This window comes from Panthera pardus, unplaced genomic scaffold, assembly GCF_024362965.1.
Source record: "Panthera pardus isolate Hobbes unplaced genomic scaffold, ASM2436296v1 HiC_scaffold_27, whole genome shotgun sequence".
In the NCBI taxonomy this organism is placed as follows: Eukaryota; Metazoa; Chordata; class Mammalia; order Carnivora; family Felidae; genus Panthera; species Panthera pardus.
Window position 1 is genome coordinate 101177368 of NW_026526843.1, and position 22786 is coordinate 101200153.

Sequence of the window (22786 nt, forward strand, 5' to 3'; positions counted from 1 at the left end):
GCTTTTATAATCTTTACGTATAGACCTATGATATCCAATGACAGGAAAAAGACATACATATACAACTCCAACATTTCAATATGACAAAAAAGAATGGAATTCTAAGTCTTCTGACCTTAGAAAGACTCAGCATGTTGTGCTGAAGTCACTTCAGTGAAGGAAGGCTTTACAAAGTTGTTAATTAATCTAGGGCTGGCACCCTTTGGGAAGAATACCAAAAAATTGGAACAAAAAGGAGGTGCAGCTTACCTCACAGCAGGAAAGAAGGGACCTTTTAATTGGATTAAATCACATCACCACAAAATTTATGGATCCTGGCCACTATGCCAAAGAGGTGAGAAAATTTTAAATTAATTCATTAAGCTGGTTGGGAGGGGTAAAACTCATCATTCACTCAGAAATTTCAAAGACAAAGTTTATGAATGCAAAGACATAAGTAGAAGCCATGAAAATAAAAGTTCTGGAAGTTTTGTGACCTCCCCTATGTTGTCCACTGCATCCTGAAGCCATATGTTTATGTTGGTAAGAATCTCTGAGAACAGTTGTAGGGAAAAATTTCTAATAGAAGTACAAAAAAAATACCAGTCTATTGTATATTTTTCCTAAAAAAGCAATTTTAATATGGGAACAAAATATGTATTATTCATATGCATTAAAAAAAGATAGTCTGCAGGTGAGTCTTACATTTCAGTCATCACTCAAAATATTGAAAAGATTTTTGAAAGAAAAACTATGGGCTTTACTATGAATGTTTTTAATCATATGAAACTTATAAAAAACATTCATATTACAGATGATATATATTGTAAATTCCTAATATATCTATCCAGAGGACGTCTCAGGAAATTGTGAAGATGATAAATTGTTGTTAAACTGATTTTTCTGCAATTAAAAAAATCAAAAGTTGAATTAATTAATTTATGTAGAGTCAATGTAAGGAGTTGTAACTTAAAAAAAGATTTTCATAAATCTAACTCTTTGAAGAGTTGAAAAATAATTTAAGAGTTTTGATAGGTATATACTTATTTCTTCAAGGACTGACAATGAATGTTTTGGATTTCCTTGACCCTCTACTTGCTTACCTTTCAACATCCAACCTTAATATACCTTATAAAAGAAATTTGTCAAATAAACAGTGTTTAAAATAAAATTAATTCAGTTAATTTTAATGATTCCATATGGGTAGATAACATGTGGTCCCTCCAGCATTTTTTTTTCCTATACTGAATGATGTCCCATAATAGGAACCAGAATAAATTGTAAATTTTGAAAAGACTGAAATCTGGGTTCTTAGGACAGAATTTAAACTTAGGTGATCTGTAGTGTCCATGGAGTGGACAAAAATGTTCTTCTTCTTTGGTAGTAAGCAAATTATAAAGTAATTTGGTTGAAAAAGATATTTGTGAGAGGAATATGGCAGCAGAGTAGGAAGACTCTAGACTAGTCTCATCCCTCGGACACAACTAGATAACTATCAAATCATTCTGAATACCTCGGAAATCAACCTGAGGACTGACCGAACAAACTCCACAACTATAGGGAGAGAAGAGGCCACATCAAAGAAGGCACGAAGTGCAGAGACGTAGTTTTGGGGAGAAGTGGATCTCAGGCGCTGTGTAGGGGAGGGAGCCATGGTCGCAGAGAAAGGTAAGGGAGAGAGGAGCACACAGGGGAACAGAAAGGGAGAACATTTCCCAAAGTTGTTGGCTTGGAAAATGAGTGGGGCTGAATCTCTGGAGTTCTTGCTACCAGAAAGGCTTGAAGACAGAAGTTTGAAAGGTCTGCAAGCTTGGTTGGGATAGGGCCCTGAGGGCGTAGCCCTACTCCTAGAGAAAAGGCAGGCAAACAACCCTGGGGGTAGATGGTGTGGCAACAGCTATCTGAGGAACACCCAGGGCACACAGGGGAAAGAATATTCTCTCAAAGTACATCCTTGAAAGGTAGCATTTATGGAGATGCTTCTCCAGGGACAAAGGAGCCAGCTGGTGCCATTTCCCTCCCCTACACCTCAGCATAAATGCTGAGCCACCTGCATAGGGCAGCCGGGCCCTGACACTGAATGCCTAGTCTGCTTGTACCAAGTCCTACACCTCTGGCTCTGGTATACCAGTACTTCCCTGATTTGTAAAGCTTGCCTCAGTGTCAGCGTGGCAGGCCTCTTCCCCAGAAGATCAGCAGAAACCCCTGCCCACACCACATCTCCTGACCAGAGTTTTCTGCAGAACCTCAGTTCTGGTTGAAGTAGTATCAGGTCTCATTTCACAAGCAGACCAGAGAATACCTAGTTAAAACTCACCGCATTCTGGCCAAGGACCAAACACTGCCCACCTCAGACAAGGAGAACCTCTGCAGATGACTGGACTGATAAAATAGCCAAAATACAACAGCGAAGTGAAAGCAGCATGTACTGGAGACACTGCCTGAAGCTCCAGGCTATGGCACTACATGACCTCTTCGTAAGGTCATTAGTTTCAGGAGCAGGAGACCTAATTGTCTTTTCGTTCACAGAGAAGAAGACAGACTTAGACAAATTGCAGAATAGCCAGAGCAACTTTGAAAAAGAAAGGGAAAGGTGAAGGCATCACCATTCTGGACTTCAAGTTATATTACAAAGCTGTAGTGATCAAAACAGTATGGTACTGCCACAAAAACAGACACATAGATAATTGGAAAAGAATAGAAAATGCAGGAATGAACTCATCACTATATGGCCAATTAGTCCTCGAGAAAAAAGGAAAGAATATCCAAGTGAAAAAGACAGTCTCTTCAATAAATGGTGTTGGGAAAATTGGACAGCAAATGCAAAAAGAAAGAAACTGGATCACTTTCTTACACCATACACAAAAATAAATTCAAAATGAATGAACGACCTAAATGTGAGACTTGAAACCTTAAAAATGCTAGGAGAGAACACAGGCAGTAACTTCTTTGATATCAGCAATAGCAACTTCTTTCTAGATATGTCTCCTGAGGCAAGGGAAACAAAAGCAAAACTAAATTATGGGGACTACATCAAAATAAAAAGCTTCTGCACAGCAAAAGAAATAACTGATAAAACTAAAAGGCAACCTACGGAATGGGAGAAGATTTTTGCCAATGACATATCTGATAAATGGTTAGTATCCAAAATACATAATGAAATTATAAAACTCAACACCCCAAAAAATAAATAATCCAATTTAAAAATGGGCAGAAGGCATGACTGACATTTCTCCAAAGATGACATCCAGATGGTAAACAGGCACATGAAAACATGCTCAGCAACACTGATCATCAGGGAAATGCAAATCAAAACTACGATGAGATATCACCTTCCACTAGTCAGAATGGCTAAAATCAACAACATGAGAAACAACAGGTGTTGACAAGGATGTGGAGAAAGGGGAATCCTCTTGCACTGTTGGTGTAGCCACTATGGAAACTAGTATGAGTTTTCTTAAAAATTAAAAATAGAACTACCTTAATATCTAGCAATTGCACTTCTAGGTATTTACCCAAAGAATACAAAGATACTAATTCAAAGGGATACATGCACCTTGATGTTTATAGCATCATTACCTACAATAGCCAAATTATGGAAACAGCCCAAAGGTCCAATGATTGATGAATGGATGAGGAAGATGTGGTATATAAATATACAATGGAATGTTACCTAGCCATAAAGTAGTATGAAATCTGGCCATTTGCAATGACATGGATGGAGCTTGAGAGTATTATGCTAAGTGAAATAAGTCAGTCAGAGAAAGACAAATACCTTAAGAATACATACATATGTGGAAGTTAAGAAACAAAACAAACGAGCAAAGGAAAAAAGAGAGAGAGAAAGGCAAACCAAGAAACAGACTCAACTATAGAGAACAAACTGATGGTTACCAGAAGGGAGGTGGGTGAGGGGATGGGTTAAATAGGTGATGGGGATTAAGGACTGCACTTGTCCTGATGAGCATTGGGTGTGGTATGGAGGTGTTGAATCACTATATTGTACCCCTGAAATTAATACTACCCTGTATGTTAACTAACTGGAATTTAAATAAAAACTTTAAAAAAATAGAAAAAGATATTTGCTTGTAGTTTAGTATAATATTAGAATTGTTCAAGGAAGAAGAAAGTACATATACATCTCTGACATGCCAACTTATTTTTTTACTTTCTGTGGAATAACTCCCTGATATTATATACTTGGATTTCCTTTGCTATAAAATCAAAATAGGAGTTTTCCAGCATTATATTTACATGCATGAATTAAAGTATTGTTTTTTTATTAACAAGAAAATAACCAACCATGTAACTTGCAGAATTGTAAATCTGAAAATTGGTCAAAGTAGATCAGAATTTGTGATTGGAGAAATGAGAAGAAATTGAAAAGTTTAGCCCATAGGTAAGGTAATAGTATTTATTAAATTTATACCATGTACACAGTATTATATTAAGGGAGCACCTTCCCCTTCTGACAGAGTAACATATGAACATTTAATGATAATTATAAATCAAATTCCAAGTCCAAAGTATTTTATACTTATATGACAATTTTAATAGATTAAAGACATTTAATGTCACAATGCTGAACTTCAAAAGCATGGGTGGTTGAAAAATATCCTCATCCTTTTGTTTTCTGAAAAACCTCTAAACTCAAAGGACCACTCTGTCTTGAATATCTGAGATAAGATCTACTTTTACCCTTTCTTAGTGATTCAGATAAGACTCATCTCCTTTCTTCCTCGTGGCTTCTCTAAGACTCACTAATGACTTCTTTACTTGCCTCCCCATAAACTCCAGGTTTCCTTTAAGATGTTCCTCAATAACAAATGTGCTCCCTATTGCAATACCCTGAATAAAATAATCTCCTTAATTGTCCAGTACATTTTATCTTTCCTAGTTTGAGACCATGGAATTGGACTTTGCCTCTAGATCCTCATTTACTCCACCCAAATAAAAGGTCATCTTAGAGCCTTTCTAGCCATCCCTGGCTAGATATCTGCCACCCAGTGATGAGTGTGACTTGTATCCTAGGGCTTCAGACTCTTGTCCACTGTAAGTATTTGATTTTTGATTTCTTTTGTTCCTTTTGTTCTGATTTGATTTCTGCTGCCAGCTTCTTTTGGTTTCATGATCTGACAATTTGATATCTATGGAAACTAACTAATTTATAGAGATCTTTGTTGGGTGAAAGATGGCAGAAATCTGGTCTGTTAGTCTTTTCCGTTTGTCTATTTGCATATTTTAGGTCCAAATCAGTGAAGAATTTCATGTTCACCAGGAAGTAGATACCTAGACTGGTAAGGATTTATGTGTTTATGCTTAACCTATGACTGAAATTTTGGAATTGAAGCTATATGCGTTCTCTTTGTTTGTATCTTTCTATATGTTTGTACGTCTGTAAGTCATAGAATTTACCCTTAATTGTGTGACTGTGTAATATATTCCTACCTCCACATGGTATTAATAAATAAATAAGTAAATAAAACTATAAAACCTTTTAAAGGAGCTCTATTCTGATTGGCTTCTAAAGATTAAAAGGAAACAATTTGTGGAAATAGAATATTCTTAAAAGTCTCAGATTATGAATTGATTTAAATTTCACAACTTTCAGTTTGCTTGATTTAAAATGTATTCTTATAGAAATATGTTAAGAAATCAAATTTACCTACTTTAGTTAAGTCTTTGGTAAATGACTCTAGCTTGATATCTTTGGTTTAATAAAAAATTTTACCTTCTCTAACTTATGAATGTTAAATATAGGGATATATTTATCTTCTCTAATTTATGAGTGGTAAGTATAGGGATATACTTATAAACTATTACTATACTTGTGTATATTCTTCCTATAATTATACACGTTTACTAATTGAATAGGTTAGTATTTCTTGTACTAAATGTTTAAGATTATGAAAAATATAAATTTGTATTTAACCAAGTCATATCACTATTTGGCAAGCTTTGTTTGTATTATGTTAACTTGAACATAATTTCCAAGATTTCTAGGTAATTTAAAGTCCTGTAGTAATACAACAAAAAGTCTTGTACTGATACTAAATTGGGTTAATTAATGGATACTAAATGTACAATTAGTTCATTCCTAGGTAAAATAGAATACTTAAATATTGATTAGTAAACATAACTTTATATACTTTTGTTATTATGTATATATACTACTGAGGGGTTATAGATAATTGAATCTGCAAATGAACATATTCATTGTCCCCACCTTGAGAAGATATAGACATAAATATAGAATATGTATGGATATAGACATCTGTAGGAGATTTTAAGAAAGGGAATTTTATCTCTTGTGTTCAAAGCTGACCAAGATTTAATGGGTTTTTAAAATAATATATTAAAAAAAGAGAGGTTTGGTGTTAAATATTATACTGATAGAAAACTGGAGTTTGGTTTCTTTCTATTAAAATGAAAAAAATTCTTAGATTATTGATTTCCTCTTACTCAAAGATTGTAAAATATCATTCCTTTTAAATATTTTTTTAAATTGAGGTATAAATGACATACAACATTGTATTAGTTTCAGGTGTACAACATAATGATTTGATGTTTGTATATATTGTGAAATGATTACCCAGTAACCCTAGTTATAGTTAACATCTGTCACAATACATAGTTACAATTTTTTTTCTTGTGGTGAGGACTTCATCTTAGCAACTTTCAAATATGCAATAAGGTGTTATTAACTACAGTTACCCTGCTGCACCGTATGTCCCCATGAAGTTAATTATTTTATAACTGGAAGCTTATACATTTTGACCCCCTTCACCCATGTCTCCTATCGCCCACCCCCAATCTCTATCAATAACCAATCTGTTCTCTGTACCTATGAGCTTGGTGTTTTACCTGCTATGTTATCTATTTAGCAAAGATTCTGTGTCTTTTTGTTTTCTGCTGGTTTATTTATTTATTTTTTATGACTATAATTTATTGTCAAATTGGCTTACATCCCACCAAGTGCCTCCCTTAATACCCATCACCCATTTTCCCTCTCTCCTGTCCCCCCTATCCACTCTTAGTTTGTTCTCTGTATTTAATAGTCTCATGTGGTTTGCCTCCTTCCCTCTCTGTTTGTATCTATTTTTTTCCCTTCTTTCCCCCCATGGTCTTCTGTTCAGTTTCTCAAGATCCACATATGAGTGAAAACATATGATATCTGTCCTTCTCTGACTGACTTATTTCACTCAGCATAATACTTTCCAGTTCACTCCACATTGCTGCAAATGACATGATTTCATTCTTTCTCATTGCCAAGTAGTATACATTGAATATATTATTCACATCTTCTTTATCTATTCATCATCAGTTGATGGACATTTAGGCTCTTTCCATAATCTGGCTATTGTTGAAAGCGCTGCTATAAACATTGGGGTACACGTAGCCCTATGCATCAGCACTCCTGTATCCCTTAGCTAAATTCCCAGTAGTGCTATTGCTGAGTCATAGGGTAGCTCTATTTTTAATTTTTTGAGGAGCCTCCGCACTATTTTCCAGACTGACTGCACCAGTTTGCATTCCCACCAACAATGCAAGAAGTTTCCTGTTTGTCCACATCCTCTCCAGCATCTATAGTCTCCTGATTTGTTCATTTTAGCCACTCTGACCGGTGTGAGGTGGTATCTCAGTGTGGCTTTGATTTTTATTTCCCTGATGAGGAGTGATGTTGAATATCTTTTCATGGGTCTGTTGGCCATCTGGATGTCTTCTTTGGAAAAGTGTCTCTTCATGCCTTCTGCCCATTTCTTCACTGGATTATTTGTTTTTCAGCTGTTGAGTTTGTGAAGTTCTTTATAGATTTTGGATACTAACCCTTTATCTAATATGTCATTTGCAAATATGTTTTCCCATTCTGTCGGTTGCCTTTTAGTTTTGTTGATTGTTTCCTTTGCAGTGCAGAAGACTTTCATCTTGATGAGGTGCCAATAGTTCATTTTTGCTTTTAATTCCCTTGCCTTTGGAGATGTGTCACGTAAGAAATTGCTGTGGCTGAGCTCAAAGAGGTTGTTGCCTGCTTTCTCCTCTGGGGTTTGGATGGTTTCCTGTCTCACATTGAGGTCTTTCATCCATTTTGAGTTTATTTTTGTGTATGGTGTAAGAAGGTGGTCTAGTTTCATTCTTCTGCATGTTGCTTTCCAGTTCTCCCAGCATCATTTGCTGAAGAGACTGTCTTTTTTCCAGTGGATGCTCTTTCCTGCTTTGTCAAAGATTAGTTGGCCATGCATTTGTGAGTCCAATTCTGGGTTCTCTATTCTATTCCATTGGTCTATGTGTCTGTTTTTATGCCAATACCATACTGTCTTGATTACAGCTTTGTAGTAGAGGCTAAAATCTGGGATTGTGATGCCTCCCACTTTGGTTTTCTTCTTCAATATTACTTTGGCTATTTGGGGTCTTTTGTGGTTCCATACACATTTTAGGATTGTTTGTTCTAGCTTTGAGAAGAATGCTGGTGCAATTTTGATTGGGATTGCATTGAATGTATAGATTGCTTTGGGTAGTATTGACATTTTAGCAATATTTATTCTTCCAATCCGTAAGCATGGAATGTTTTTCCATTTATTTGGTCTTCTTCAATTTCCTTCATAAGCTTTCTATAGTTTTCAGCATACAGGAAAGATTCAGTGTATTAACAGAATAACCATTTATGGTTTGTGTTGACTTTATTAAATCCTTACTTATTTAAGAAAACAAAGGTTTCTCACTTAGGAAAAAGCTAAGGTTCTTTATCTCCTATGTTTACTTAAAAAAATATATTATTGTACCTTCAGCTGAAATAGGTATCCATGTATTTTTTTTTCGTAGTAACCTATGGTCCTATCTTAATCAAGTGTTCACATCTCCTGACACCATTTGATATTTTATCTTCCCTAAATAAAATCCTAATTGATATCTTTTACTCATACCATTGTCTTCCTATAGGCCCTTAGAAAATCACAAAGGATTTGTTCTTTCACATTGCAAAAAGGTACTCAAAATAATTAGGGTTATTTGATTTGATTGTATGATTATTGATTTATTTGATTGATAAGTTTCATGGGAAGCATTGTCAAATCAGAAGAGTTGCTTAGCCTTTTCTAGGTTAAATATATATGGGTAAAACATTATAAACATACTTTAGACAGTATATACAGTATGAGAAATTTCTAGAGAATTCTAAGGAATTGGCAATGCCCCACCCATCCTTAATATTTATCAGAGTCCCGGTATTGCTTTGATTGGTATTAGACAACAACAGGACATATATGGAAATATTGGTTATACCATCAAGGCCTTGTGGGGACTGTGATATTCAAGAATGATACTCATATAATTAAATGTTACCAGATGCTTTTGATGAACTAAAGGTTCACTTTATGGAGACAACATTTACAAAGTCCTAGTGGGAAAAACTGGTTTGGTGCCTGGCTTATAGGCTTCAGGTGAATGAGGGGTGGGGGGGGGGCACTTCCAGGTGGGCACAGAAAACTTAGGATATTTTGGGGACTTCAAGAAGAAAGGAATTTGCTCAAATCTATATTACTGCAGATGGAATCGTATGGTGAGTTCTTGGCTTGACTTCTCTGCCTCAGGGGCTCTTAAAAGTCCAATCAGAGTTTCCTTATGAAAATTTCCAGGAAAAGAAAATAAATAAGAAGCCTATATAGTCAATTACTAATTTCGCTTCACCTATGTAAATAATTAGATTAATGAGACCAGTCTTATTCTGTGATCAAGAATTATCTTTCTTTGATATTATTTTTGATGAAAAAGGCAGAGATTATACAGGGGAATTTTGATTTTCAATGGAAAACTCTGCAGTGTCTTTAGTATAATCTTCTGGTTATCAGATTTTAATAATATTCATTGTGTTTGAGCTATTTTGCGCCATTTTGTAAATTATGGGTAATGGATAGATACCCAACTCTCTTGCCTGGTGAAGATTGTATGGGCTTCTCCTACTCTGCAAAACCCAGTTTTGGTATCTAGCTGCAAATTGGAATGGATTCTGTTATCTTGCTCAAATTGTCAAACCTTATCAGATTTTTAATTTTTCACACTTCCTCCAATATCTGGTTATAATTCTTCTCCAAACTAATATTTCTGATTTTTGTCCCCACCACCTGATTTGGAGTCACTAAGAATTAAAATCTCCCCATCCAGGTTATCATTGGAACTCTAGGTTGCCTTGTAGCTGACTTTTTCCTCCAAGATCTGAAGAAGACTTGCCAGCTGAAGGTCAGTGAATTGCTGTAAACTTTGAAAATCTCTTCACCATAACAGACTATGCATGGGCTGGAATTCTCCCTAGGAAAACCACTATCTGAACCACTGAGGAATTCTAGCAAGATGCTTGTTCATGCATGTACTTATATGAGTAGTAACCAGGATGGTGGGCAACCTCACTAAGAGCATTGACATCCTAGTTGAGAGTTTCAAGAAATTCAGTGCTACATAACTGAAAGATTTTCTTCTGCCAGCCTCTTGGAATCTGCTAGACTAGTTACTCTGAGTTCGGTCTCTGCATCTTTACTTAAATGCAACCATTTGTATATTTCTTCTTTTTCATTTAGGCAATCTTTTTTTAAGATGCCTGTTCTCCAGTGCCCTGAAACAACTGACCTTTGCCACTAACTCTCAGGTGTTACAGGAACAATGCCAATAAAATCCTGAGGAATCTATTATGTTAAACACTGACTTGCCCCACTCAGGTTTATGAATGCCTCTGAGTTATTCAACAGCAATGATACCCATCACAAACAAAAAAGAGGACTAGCAATGTTAACATATATCTGAGCCCTATGATCCTGGGAAGCAGTGAATATTGAAAAATCTTCCACACTTTTGTGTTCTGAGAATATGCTAACCACGAAGGACGCCCCTGCTCTCCCATATTCTGAGATAAGACCACCTCTACCCTTTCTCGTTGACGCAGTTAAGAGTCATTCCTCTTCATCCTTTCTATGACTCTCATAAAACTTACTAATGACTCTCTTGTTTACCTGCATCTGTAAAACCCCAGGCTTCCTTTTTTTCTCTGAGATGTTTCTTACTAATGAACACGCTCCCTCTTGTAATAGGCTGATTAGAATAAGTTGTTTAATTGTCCAGTACATTCTATCTTTCACAAATGTCAAGATCCAATAAAGTGACACATCCTATTTCATAGGCAAGAGCAAAGACTCTTAGGTAGAAAATAACACCTTTACTCTCATGATTCATGACATTTATCAGAAAAAATTAATATCACTCTTTACTAATCCAATTAATCTTACACTATAAATATTGTGAAATAATTCACTAAAAAGGAGCTAAGTTATTTTAAAATTTTGGCTCAAAGGACTTTAGCTGTCATTTAATCGTCCCCATAGGCAAAAAGAAAGTGACCATTGCCATGGAGAGCTGAAAATATGCGAGTCACCATAGAGAAATAACCCCTGTGCGTACAGGAGTGTTTGTGTAGTGTTTGCTGTCTTCTCTAACTAGTTTTGCCATTTTGTTTATTCTGAAAGCAGTCCTACAAGGGTCTTTTGAGTAAAATATTTTGCTAAAGGCTTGGGAAAATTGGAGGGAGAATAAAACAGGAAGTGGAAGACAATTTAAATTTAAAATATGTAATAAAATCAATGTCACAAAATTTCTCTGTGAACGCCACTCTGGAAAGCCCCTCACTGGTTGTACTTCTCTTGTTGTCCAATGTTCCTTACCCTAGGATAACTCTGCTTCCTCCTTCTTCTGCTTCTAGATCACTCACTTAATTTTTATGAGTTGTGAAATGTTATAAACACAGAAAATAGTGTTAAAAGATGATTTTCAGAGATAGTAAAAGCATGACTCTTATACAGATATGTAAGTGGACACAGGTTAAATAATTTATTGTATTTGTATGCTATGAGTGAACCAGAAAGATGTTATAACCAGTTCATTAGTTCATGGCATAGATTGTATTGATGATTTCATGGCTGTATACTTATCTTCAAACTCATCATGTTTTATACATTAAATATTTGCAGCTTTTTGTATGTCATTATGCTTCAATAAAATGGGTAAAAAAGGAAAACTCAAAGTATCACACATTTATACAGAGTAAAGTAGAGATTGATTTTAAATGGAGAGAGGACTGTGGTTTTTATTTTTGGCTGTGGGAGAGGAAATCAATTAAATCTCTACCAGTTTAATAGACTGCCAAAATTTAATGTGACAAAGTTGAACTTTATTTGACCATTGTACCTGTAAGTTATCTACGGATTATAAAGAGGTGCAAAATAGCTCAAAGACCGTGAACAGAGCTATGATCTGATAACTCAGAAATGTAGTGTAGAAAATGTATAGTTTTCCACTGAGATGTATGTAATTTTCCCTACAATAGAGATGCGTATGACCTATAAAAAAGGATAAAGATGTTTTAATTATTTCAGATCTTCTTTTTAAATTTTTTTTAACATTTTATTTTATTTTTGAGACAGAGAGAGACAGAGCATGAATGGGGGAGGGGCAGAGAGAGAGGGAGACACAGAATCGGAAGCAGGCTCCAGGCTCTGAGCCATCAGCCCAGAGCCCGACGCGGGGCTCGAACTCACGGACCTGAGATCGTGACCTGAGCTGAAGTCGGAAGCTTAACCGACTGAGCCACCCAGGCGCCCCTCAGATCTCCTTTTTAAAAGAAATAAATTACAATACACACAGCTAAAGTCCTAAACCCCTCCTTTCTTGCCCCTTTCTGTCGAAAACTTACTACTGCCCTAAAGTCATTATATATTTTGTCCTAAACATTTTTTCGTTCTTTTACTACAAATGTATGTGCCCACAAAAGTATATCCTTTTTTGTTCTACATTTAGTAATTTAGAAAATTATATCATTATATTTATTTTCATGAGCAAATTTTTGACTTGACCATATATTTTTGAGATAAGAATGTGAAGTATAATCAAAATTCCAATTTTAAACCATCGTTGTATTTCTCATATAAAACAGTTGTTAAAAACTTTTGTTTATTTTAAAATATATAGCTGAACTTGATTTTCTCATTTTTTGGTATATTTTCATAAGCAAGATTTGTCTGTATTTTTTTCTTTCTCATATTGCCATAGCTGATTTTTGTATGAAGGTTATATTCACTTGATAAAATTATTTGGGTGGTTTGTCTATTTTCCATTCTTTGGAACTGTGTTTCTAAAATAAGAATGAACTGATCCCTGAAAATTTGCTAGGCTGCCATGTGAAAACTTCTGGACTGGTTCAGGTTTTTAAATTTTTCTTATCGAATGGATTTTAATGCATTACGTTTTTTTCCAGGAAACTGTCCACTTTATCACATTTTGACATAAAGATGTGCATGATATTCTCTATTTTGATTATTATTTTTACTGGTGTAAAAAACACAAAACATAAAGCATACCATCGTAATTTGTTTTAACTGTACATTTAAGTAGTGTTAACTATACTCATATTGTCATACAGCCAATCCCCAGAACTTTAAAATTAAACTTTAAAATTAAAGCTCAATGTCATTAAAAAATAATTCCCCATTCACCCTCTCCCCTAGCCTCTGGCAACCACCCTTGTACTTTCTGTCTCTATGAATTGTACTAATCAATACAGCTCAAGTAAACGGAATTATACAATGTTTGTTTTTTGTGACTGGCTTATTTAATAGAATAATGTCTTCACGGTTCATTTGTGTTGTAGTATATATAAGAATTTCTTACCTTTTTAATGCTGAATAATATTCTGTTGCATATATATATACCACATTTTGCTTATTCATTTACCTGCCAAGAGACACTTGGGTTGCTTCCATCACTTGATTTCTATGAATAATGCTGCTGTGAGCTTGGGTGTATAAATATCTGTTCAAGTTCCTGCTTTGTAATCTTTCGGATATATATCCACAGGTGGAAATGCTAGATCATATGGCAATTCCATTTTGGGGTTTTTGACAAACTACATTCAGTTTTCCATAGAGGGTGCATCATCTGACATTCCTACCAACTGCGCAGAAAGATTCCAATTTGTCCCTATCTTTACTAACACTTGGGCATTGTTTTCTTTGTTTATTTTGTGTTTTTTTTTTCCTGATTCTAGTCTTCCCAATGGATGTAAGCTATTATCTCATTGTAGTTTTGATTTGCATTTCCCTAATAATTAGTGATGTTGAGCATCTTTTCATGAACTTGCTGGCCATTTGTAAATCATGTTTGGAAAAATGTCTCTTCAAGCCCTTTACCCATTTTTTTTTTAACTTGGCTGTTTTTTTGAGGTCGAGATGAGAGTGTATTATTTGTATATTTTGCATTTTAACCCCTTATCAGATATATGATTTGCAAATATTTTTACCTAAAAATTTTTGCCATAAGTACTGCACTCATGTGTTCTTTTTACTTTTAATATTGAATATACACCATCTCTCCCTCCCTCCCTCCCTCATCCTCTCTCTCTCTCTCTCCCTCTCTCTCGCGCACACACACATACACACACACACACACACACACACACACACACGCACACACCGCACCCTTCTCCCAAATGGAACAAACTTTTCAGAGTTTTTTCTATTTTTAGTCTATTTTGATACATAACATTTTTGATTGATTTTTTATTGGTTTTCTCTTTAATTAATGATTATTTTATTTACTTCTTTCTGTTTCTGTTTGGTTTTTCTTTTTTTGAACTCTTGACTTGGTTGCTCTGTTTATTTGACATTTCTTCTTCTCTAATATATATGTTTAATTTTTAAAATGTCCTTCCATGTGCTTTTTAGCTTCATTCTTCAAGTATTGATATACAGATTTGGTGATAGGTATTTCATTCATTCAGGTCTATAAATCCATATTATTCATATAACTGTGGAGTAATTTTTGCTTTTTCTGCTCAGAACTATGGATTTCTTTTTTAAGCATCAATATCTTCAATCAATACTAGAAGACTGTCAGCCATTTTCCCTTCTAACATTGCCTAATGCACATTCTCTCTACTCTTCTTTCCTTCAGGAACATGCACTAAAAATATATTGGACTTCCATTTTATCCCCCAATTGCTCTTAAACTTTCTTACCTATTGTCCATCTCTATTTCTCTATATGGTGTTTGGAGCAATTATTTCTCACACCTATTATTCAGATCACCACTTTTCTCTTCAGCTGGGTCTAACTTACTTTTGAACACAAATACATGCATTTAATTGATCATATTTTTATATGAAAAGTTGTAAATTTAAGTTTTATTTTTCCAAGTCAACACTGACCCAAGGAACAGGTTTTGATTTTTTAGAGGAGATACTTTGTAACACCCAGTAGACAGCCAAAGTTTCCTTGCTGGCTAGTGATTTTTTTTTCCAAAAAATACTTTAATCAAGGATGCAAATTTTGGGGTGTCCTTAATATTTCCTGGGGCCTAGCTTCCAACTTCCTGTCTCATACAGGTCATCTCCCATCTGAGGTAAGAAACAAAGACCTTGGTTTTTGTATCCAACCACCCTCTTTCAGAGTAGAAGTAGCAATAACAGCTGAACCAATTAGCAATTTCCTTTCTCTCTTTATTTCTGACAATTCCAATGTGGAATTACTCTGTCTTATGAGATCAGCTATACATTAACTTTTTTGTTGTTATAGCCAGGATTCCCAGGTGATTTTAGGATTTTGTTTTTGCTATTGTTTTTATTCAATTTTCGTTGTTATCTTTTCACAATGGACTTAACGATCTCCCTCTCTAACTGCCAAAGGACTAGCTCTAAATTTCTGCTCCTTGTTTATGCAGATCAATTTGTTATATTTCCTATCTTCCAAATGAATCCTTTCTATAAGCCTTAATGAAGGTAATCTTCCAAAGCAAAGACCAGAACATCTAACTGCAATTCTCCTATTTTTAGAGCTTCCAGCTTAAATCATAACCATTCTTTTTTTAAAAAACTTTTAATGTTTATTTTTGAGAGAGAAAGAGAGACAGAGCATGAGCAGGGGAGGGACAGAGACAGAAAGAGACACATAATCCGAAGCAGGCTCCAGGCTCAGAGCTGTCAGCACAGAGCCTGATGTGGGGCTCGAACCCACGAGCTGTTGAGATCATGACCTGAGCTGAAGTCAGACGCCTAACCAACTGAGCCACCCAGGTGCCCCAACTATTCTTTTTTGAAAATTTATTATTTTTTTAAATTTACATCCAAATTAGTTAGCATATAGTGTAACAATGATTTCAGGAGTAGATTCCTTAATGCCCCTTACCCATTTAGCCCACCCCCCTGTCCCACAACCCCTCCAGTATTCCTCTGTTTGTTCTCCATATGTAAGAGTCTCTTATGTTTTGTGCCCCTCCATCTTTTATATAATTTTTGTTTCCCTTCCCTTATGTTCATCTGTTTTGTTTCTTGAAGTCCTCTTATGAGTGAAGTCATATGATATTTGTCTTTCTCTGACTGACTAATTTCGCTTAGCATAATACCCTCCAGTTCCATCCATGTAGTTGCAAATGGCAAGATTTCATTATTTTTTATTGCCGAGTAATGCTCCATTGTATATATATACACCACATTTTCTTTATCCATTCATCCATCGATAGACATTTGGGCTCTTTCCATACTTTGGCTATTGTGGATAGTTCTGCTATAAACATGGGGTGCATGTGTCCCTTCGAAACAGCATACCTGTATCCCGTGGATAAATGCCTAGTAGTGCAATTGCTGGGTTGTACGGTAGTTCTATTTTTAGTTTTTTGAGGAAACTCCATACTGTTTTCCAGAGTGGCTGCACCAGTTTGCATTCCCACCAGCAGTGCAAAACAGATCGTCTTTCTGCACAGTCTCGCCAACATCTATTGTTGCCTGAGTTGTTCATGTTAGCCATTCTGACAGGTGTGAGGTGATACCTCAGTGTGGTTTTGATTTGTATTTCCCAGATGATGAGTGATGTTGAACATTTTTTCATGTGTCGGTTGGCCATCTGGATGTCTTCTTTGGAGAAGTGTCTATTCATGTCTCTTGCCCATTTCTTCACTGGATTATTTGTTTTTTGGGTGTTGAGTTTGAGAAGTTCTTTCTAGATTTTGGATACTAACCCTTTATCTGATATTTCATTTGCAAATATCTTCTCCCATTATGTCAGTTGCCTTTTGGTTTTGCTGGTTGTTTCCTTCGCTGTGCAGAAGCTTTTTATTTTGATGAGGTCCCAGTAGTTCATTTTTGCTTTTGTTTCCCTTGCCTCCGGAGACGTGTTGAGTAAGAAGTTGCTGCGGCCAAGATCAAAGAGGTTTTTGCCTGATTTCTCCTCAAGGATTTTGATGGCTTCCTGTCTTACATTGAGGTATTTCATCCATTTTGAGTTTATTTTTGTGTATGGTGTAAGAAAGTGGTCCAGGTTCATTCTTCTGCATGTCGCTGTCCAGTTTTCCCAGCACCACTTGCCGAAGAGACTGTCTATTCCATTGGATATTCCTTCCTGCTTTGTCAAAGATTAGTTGGCCATACGTTTGTGGGTCCATTTCTGGGTTCCCTATCTGTTCCATTGATCTGAGTGTCTGTTTTTGTGCCAGTACCATACTGTCTTGATGATTACTGCTTTGTAATACAGCTTGAAGTATGGGATTGTGATGCCTCCTGCTTTGGTTTTCTTTTTCAAGATCGCTTTGGCTATTCAGGGTCTTTTCTGGTTCCATAACCATTCTTTTAGTTGACTTTTATTTTCTCTAGTATATGTTAGATTAAGCCAAGAATATGATCTAGTATATATAATAGCTATTTCAATCTTGGTGTGCACTTAGAAGAGTAAACTATCAGTAGTAGAGACAGTCCAACTGTATGCTGCATTGGGGAGATCCTCCTGGAACATTATCAAATGGAACATTTTATGGAAGGGAGGGATGAAGATACTTAACTCCAGAAGAGAAACCTTATAGGCACATGTCAAATGTTTTCAAATGTTTTATGAGCTGCTGTATGGAACATTAATTAACTGACTCTAGCTTGTTATAGAGTGCAGTAGAAGTTCCAATAGGTATACTTATAAAGATGTAGATTTTTGCTAAGTAGAATAAGAACTGTCACAAATAAAATGGCTTGTCTTTGGCAGGAATCAGTTTTGTAAGAACTTTAGCAGACATAGCTGACTGTCTCGGGTGCTGTAAGGAGATTTTCGCAAGTGGAGGAAGTTTGAACTACAAAGTTTTTCATGTTTCTTTCAAATCAAAGATTATTTTCTTCTATGAAGCTCCCACATCTTGAAGCTTTCCTATTATTGCATTTAGTATTATGAATTGGTGAGAGATTTATTAATGATTAAAATAGACAGGTAACTATAGATTTTTGAGGAAATAGAAGTTGAGGGCTGAAGAGTAGAAATAGAGGAGCCAATCATTCTAATATTACTTAATTTCTGCCACTGCCCTGTTCTTTATTACTCATTCTCATCTTTGGTTAGATGGATATACTTGAAACCTTGCACCATAAAATTTATAAATATATGTGCCTGTTATGTAATGAAAATGTTTGGGAAGTTAGCTTCAAACTTCTTTGGTTCTTTCTGTGCCCAAATTAAAACCTTTTGTTTCTGAAAGTCCCTTCCCTTTGCAACAGCAGCAGGTTTTTTCCTCATCATTATGGTAGGTCCTTGTTTATTGCTGGTCTTATTTTCAAAGCTACGCTCAAGTTTCAGCCTTGCAACTCACTTATTACCAAGTATTAGGGGGTGAATTTTATACCGTCCCCGCAACAAATTCATATGTTGAAGTCCCAGCACTTCAAAATGTGACCTTATTTGGATGTAGGACAAGGTAACTAGTTGAGATAAGATCAAATTGGACTAGGGTGGGTTCCTAATCCAATATGACTCCTGTCATTATAAAAAGGAGAAATTTGGACATACATGTCCACAGAGAACATTTTATAGGAACATAAAAGCAGAGGTTGAGATGATGTGTCAAGGAATGCCAAAGATTGCTAGCATTCTTTGGTGACCTTAGACTTTTAGCTTCCAGAACTGTGAGACAATAAATTTATGGTGTTTAAGCCACCTAGTTTGTGGTACTTTGTTATGGTAGGCCCTAACAAACGAATACACCAAAAGATGTGAAGAATCCTGCCTCTACCACAAAATAAATCAGTGGCCTGGGGCACGTGGGTGGCTCAGTTGGTTGAGTGTCTGACTTTGGTTCAGTTCATGATCTCGTGGTTCATGAGTTTGAGCCATGTATCAGGCTCTGTGCTCACAGCTCAGAGCCTGGAACCTGCTTCGGATTCTGTGTCTCCCTCTCTGTCCTTCCCCACTCACACTCTCTCACTCTCAAAAATAAATGAATAAACATTAAAAAAAATAATCAGTGGCCTTTAGTTTGGAATGTAACAGAGGATCCATTCTCCCCTTATAATGATTTTGTAAATTCCAAAATAGCTTAAAGTCTTTAAAAATACACTGAAGTCAGGTATTTGGTAACAATCGTGCGTGAATATTTTATTAACAAATATTTCAAATAAGGGTGCATTTAGTATGCACATATTTAAATTGTTTTCATTTAACCATGCATTTGCACTTTGTGTTCTTTGCCAGTGACACATACCCAGTCAGAAAAGCTTTTAACTTTTCAGTTACAAATGAAATGTTTTTCAGCAAAGCAGCAGTTTTTCCTCATTATCAGAAAGACTCTTCATATTTACTTCTCAAAGTAAAAAATTCAGAGAAATTGTAAAGTAACCCAAACTTAGAAGTTTGTTGCCTGAACAAAAATTAGGCCAAAGTGAAAGTAAATTAAGCTGAGGGCAATCTTATAATAATACTACATATGATTATTAGGATAATTAAAACAATTTATGCCATGGATAAAAATTTGAAAGTTTGCTTAAAAATATCAGAAAAGCTTTTAGTTACTGATAGTTTATTAGGCTAAAATCCAGTAACATTAAAAAATGACTTAAGATGCCTTTGACTTCTAGTTAAATTAAGCTATGGTAGAACCCTCACTAACCCTGAAATTTGAGAATGTTCCTTATCATTGCCTTGAGAGATTTCTATTGTATAAATCTTACCTGTAGATGTTGTATTTGAAAGTTGAGGGACCAGTATCAAGGAGTAAGGGAGATTTTAATTAAGCAATGTGGATAATATACTTTGGAGGCAGAAAGATCTGGGATCACATCCCAATTTAGGCACTTAGAAGCTGCAGACAAGTTTTATTTAAATTTCCCAGTCTCGGCCTCAGGTAGGCAAGGAACCACTTTGAAAGACCTTAATAATTATGAAAATTAAAGGAAAAATGCCCAGCAGAGTTTCCAATTCATAGTAGGAGGTAAGTAGTAGTTATTGTTATTATGAAGTTGACTTTTCTTCCAACTAACTCTGATGTTATAATTCTTCCTTTCCCCCATCTTGATGTAACTGAACTTGGTATTCGTGTCTCTTCCCATATGTGAACTTTCTACTGCTAATTTAAAAGAGGAAAAGGAAGGGCCCTTGGGTTTCTCAGTTGGTTAAGCATCCGACTTCGTCGTTGGAGCCCTGCATGGGGCTCTGTGCTGACAGCTCAGAGCCTGGAGCCTGCTTTGGATTCTGTGTCTCCCTCTCTCCTTGCCCCACCCCCGCTCATACTCTGTCTCTGTCTCTCTCAAAAATAAATAAACATTAAAAAAACTTTTTAAGAGGAAAACGAACTGTCGTAGCTTTAAGGAAAAGGTAGTGTGAAACCTGAATCATGGTCTTAGAATACATCCTGTTGTAATCTCCAGAGTCTGAATAAGTTGTCTTATATGGCTAAAGTGACTTTACAGATCTGTTTACATGAAGTACTTTTTGCTGAGAGATGATACTGGAATATCCAGCTGGGCCTGATGTACTCATGTAAGTACTTCCCAGAAGGACACAGGAAGGGTTAGATTCAGAGGACAAGATGGTGTAATGCCAGAAGCAGAGATTGGAGTGATGTGCTTTGAAGATGGAGAAAGGGGCCACAAGCCAATGAATATAGGCAGCCACCAGAAGCTGGGAGAGACAAGGAAATAGATTCTCTCCTAAAACCTCCACAAGAGATCAGTCCTGCCAACACCTTGACTTTAGCTCAGGAAGACTACTTTAAGAATTCTGACCTACGAAACTATAAGAGAATAAAGTTGTGTATCTTAAAACCACCGAGTTTATGGTAGTTTTTTACAGTGGCAACAAGAAACTAATGCAGGTAGAGATGAAGTCATATGAGGTCTGTATCTGTTAGTTTATGTAATAAAGCACCCTAAATCACAGCAACTTAAAATAACAAGCATTTATTTAGCCTATAAGATTGCAAGCTGTAGGGCTCTGGTGATCTGGTCTGGGATTGGCTGATCTCAGAGGGCTTGTTCATACATGTCAGGTCACATTGCCAGATATGCTGTGTGCTGGCTGGTCTAAGGAGGCCTTAGCTGGGGAGGGAAGAGTCATCTCTGTTTGCTCTCCAGAAGAGCTAGCTTAAGCTTGTTCAAATAGTGGGTTGGCCAGATTTCCAAGAGAGAAAACAGGAAGGCTGCTTGATCTCCTGAGGCTTAAGCTCACAAGTGACACAGTATCATGTACACCACATGCTATTGGCCAAGGCAGGTCACAAGGCAAGCCCATGTTTTAGTAGTTAGGGAAACAGACTTCACTTTTTAGTGGGAGATGCTGTTGTCATATGGTAAACGGTGTGGATACAGAGAGGTGAAGAATTGGAGTTATTTTTGTAATCAATGCACTCTTGGAAAAACATTTATCTTGAGTTTCACCTGATTTCTCAGCTCCTACATTTGGCCATCCCCTAAACCATCTCCTAATTTCCTCTCTCTGTAGAATACCCATATGCTGATAAGTTTTTCATAACCCACTGTTGGCTATTAGTTTTTAAAAATCTCTAATGAATCAATTCACTTGAATTCATAGCTATTTACCTAGTGAAAATTTGCTCCCCTCCAACCCTCACTTATATTGACTTTTTAATGGCAAAATGTCTAACAATTTTGACAAATTGCTTTTTCAATATTTGATCCCAGGTTTAACAAGCCTCAGCCATGTGGAATTACTAACGGGGTGTTATCTCAACTCTTTTCTGAACTCTTTCTAACACAGCTTAGCTGAGGACAAAAGAGACCATATGCTGCAGGCTGCTTTTTCGACATAAGATTTTTCCTTTCTGTTTCTTTATCCAGGTGTTACTTGTTTTTAAAGCAACAATTGTACGGGCACATATGCATATGCGTATTAGAGTCAAAGAAGTTATTGGGCCTGTGTCATGCAAGCTCCAGAGTCCAGATGGGTTGGTGTGGCAGCTGTGACTCGATCAACTGTGAAGGTGTTTCTCCCAGGAAGCCTTGACAACAGAAATACCAACTCCCTAAGAGCCTTCTGGGTTAGTTCTTATTTATTTTTTTTGTTGTTCTTCTTAAAATCTCATCAAATGCAGAGAACAAATGATGAAGCTCACTGATGTCCCTGCAATTGCTGAAATCTACTTCCTTGAAATTTCTGTATTCTAGTAAAACTAAATCTGTTGAACCCAGCTTGGAATTATTTAAAATCTTTCAAGAAAAGGGAAAAACAGAGAGGCAAATTGGGAAACAGACTCTTAACTATAGAGAACAAACTGACGGCTACCCGAGGGGAGGTGGGTGCCTGGATGGGTGAATTAGGTGATGAGGATTAAGGGGTGCGCTTGTGCTGAGCATCAGGTGATGCATGGAAGTGTTGAATCACTATATTGTACACCTGAAATTAATATTACACTATGTGTTAACTAACTGGAATTTAAATAAAAATTTAAGGGGCACCTGGATGGCTCAGTCGTTTAGGCATTCAACTCTTGATTTCAGCTCGTGTCATGATCTCCCGGT